This window comes from Urocitellus parryii, chromosome 5 (assembly GCF_045843805.1).
Source record: "Urocitellus parryii isolate mUroPar1 chromosome 5, mUroPar1.hap1, whole genome shotgun sequence".
Lineage (NCBI taxonomy): Eukaryota > Metazoa > Chordata > Mammalia > Rodentia > Sciuridae > Urocitellus > Urocitellus parryii.
In genome coordinates, this window is record NC_135535.1 from 62,483,514 (window position 1) to 62,486,333 (window position 2,820).

At 44.1% G+C, this 2,820-nt stretch overlaps 1 non-coding gene across 1 annotated transcript; it reads left to right on the top strand.

Annotated features, from left to right (window-relative positions):
* Positions 1 to 2,178: 2,178 nt before the first annotated feature.
* On the top strand, positions 2,179 to 2,251 carry Trnag-ccc (transfer RNA glycine (anticodon CCC)). The gene has a single exon. It is a non-coding gene; the product is annotated as a tRNA-Gly (tRNA).
* Positions 2,252 to 2,820: the final 569 nt, after the last annotated feature.

Sequence of the window (2,820 nt, forward strand, 5' to 3'; positions counted from 1 at the left end):
GGGAGTCCCTGAATTCAAACTTCTTCAGGCAGAGTCCAGCTTTCCCACAAGGGTTAGCTTGTGAAACTGAGAAGTATCTAGAGATTGTTCTTCAGAGCCCCTCACCTCCCTAAGCCTCCCCCATAAGCACTCCTTTTCTGGCTCCCTCCTTGTTTGATAAAGTATCCCAGTGGTGCCTTTGTATTTTAAAGGATGTGATCTGCAGAGGGCTGTACTTAGCACCATGTGCTCTAATGGTGGAACTTCAGGCATTTCAGTGGCAGGATAATTGGGGAGGGGGAAATAGAGCCTTCCCAGGGGCTTGAAACTGCATCACTACGTAAGGCTGATCCTGCATCTCATTATCCATTAACTTCAGATGAAAGCTACAAAATTGGATCCCTTTATTCTGATATTTGAAACTAAGCAGATAGTGGGATGATTTCTCTGTTTTCACCTGGCTGCTGGCATCATGCAGACCCCCTCCCCATCTTCCTGTCCCATCTTGTTTTGCCTCTCTGGCCTCAGGGGCAGGGTCCTTAAGGGAAACAGCTCCCTATGGTGTATCTGCAAGGGCCCCGTGGAAAAGGTTGAGTTGTCAAATGAGGAGACACCGCAGCAAACACCCCCACTCTCCCACCCCCCACCAACTCTGGAATGAAGATGGAGAGTCTTCTGTGCCTGGTTTGGTTCACGGAGACACATAGTCCATCATTTGATTTGCTACAAAGAGTATTCCTTCTCCCTGCCCCCAGCATCCACCAGTGTTTGCTTAGAGTCTCAGAGCTGGAAGGATCTTAGTGATAACCTAATCAAACCTCTTCATTGTGAGGAAAGGGAAACTGAGGCTTAGACGAGGACCAGAATCCAAGTGTTCGGATGTCAAACTAGTACTCTCCGCAATACTACACTGAATCTGGCTCTCTTTGTGTTTCAGCTAGGTATCTTTGGAACTGCTCCCTCAAGATCCCAGAATGCAAACTTGATTTCCACAGCAGAGAACACCAACCATCATAATACTGTGGGCCCTCCTTCCTGGTTGTGACCATTTTTTGGTGAATGCCTCATCAGACACCATGCTTCAACATCCCATTGGAGCCCAGATTTGTGATTTCTATGACATTAGAGGGCCTCACCATTCCCCCTATTTCTACACTACATTACACATTAACCCACCTCAATCTGTTTCCTAAACTGGTCAGGGACTGGAGAGGGGGCTGAGAGGGTAGAGAGCAAAGGGGCGAGGGCAACTCTTTTGGCTCTTATTTCCTCCATTCCCAGCTAGAGATGAGAAAAGGAGACTATTGAAAAAAATATTCCCTAAGATATTGAAGTGTTAAGATTTTCTTGCTTGTAAAAAAGATGGTGGAATGAGATGGACAACATTACCCTAAGTAAATGTATGAAGACACGAATGGTGTGAATATACTTTGTATACAACCAGAGATATGAAAAAATGTGCTCTGTATGTGTAATTTGAATTGTAATGCATTCTGCTGTCATATGTAACAAATTAGGATAAAAATAAAGTTAAAAATGATATTGAGGGGAGGTGGCTCAAGCGGTAGCGCGCTCGCCTGGCATGCGTGCGACCTGGGTTCGATCCTCAGCACCACATACCAACAAAGATGTTGTGTCCGCCGAGAACTAAAAAATAAATATTAAAAATTCTTTCTCTCTCTCTCTCTCTCTCTCTCTCTCTCTCTCTCTCTCTCTCTCCTCTCTCACTCTCTCTTTAAAAAAAATGATATTGAAGACTTTTTCAAGCTTCAAGGAGGAAAAACCTCTTATTAAGTGGACTTTTCTTCCTGTACTACTCTGAGGACGGGAAACAAGGGTAGGGTTGGGCTTAGCATTAGTAATGCTTGTTATACTTAAGAATGGGTGCCAGGGAGGTGGCTGGCACTTACCCATCCCTAAGGAAAAATTGACCAACAAACCTGGACTGTTCCAAGTATAAAATCCACCTGATCACTTGGTCTGATATGGACACAGTGGCACTGGACTGGGGGTCCAAAGTCTGTTATTAGCTGAATTGTGTCCCCTGAAGATTCATATGTGAAGTCCTAACTCACAGTATCTTAGAATGTGACTCTGTTTGGAGATCGGGCCTTTAAAGAGTCAATTAACAAAATGAGATCATATAGGTGGAACCTAATCCAATATGCCCCGTGACTTTATAAGAAGAGATTAGGGGCTGGGGATATAGCTCAGTTGGTAAAGTGTTTGCCTCCCGTGCACAAGGCCCTGGGTTCGATCCCCAGCACCACCAGAAGAAAAAAAAAAAAAGAGAGAGAGATTAGTTCACAGACACCTAGGGAGATGACAGCTACCTACAAATCAAGGAGAGAGGCCTCAGGAAGAACCGACACTGCTGATTCCTTGATCCTGGACTTCAAGCCTCTAGAACTATGAGAAAATTAATTTCTGTATTCAAGTCACCCAATCTGTGGTACTATGTTATGGTAGCCCTAGCAAACTATTATAACATGTAAATGTGTTTCAGCCATTTACTTGCTATGTGACCTTGGGCAAGTCTTTTAAAATTCTCCAAGACTTTCCACATGGACTCCAAGGTCACTTCAATACCTAACATTCTGTGATCCCGTATGAAGAGAAAACCCAAATTACACATGAATTTTCTTGCTTGCAATGGTGTATTAAATTGTAGCTACTCATATTCATGCAATCACGTATACAGCCTATGCCCCTCCTTTACTCTTCCAGGGCATAGTCATTTACTGGACCCAGTAATGCCAGGAGAGATACAGGGTTGAACGCAAACACATTTGAGTCCCCCAATTCTTAGAAGCCATTACTGCTACTGCAATGGTCGAGATG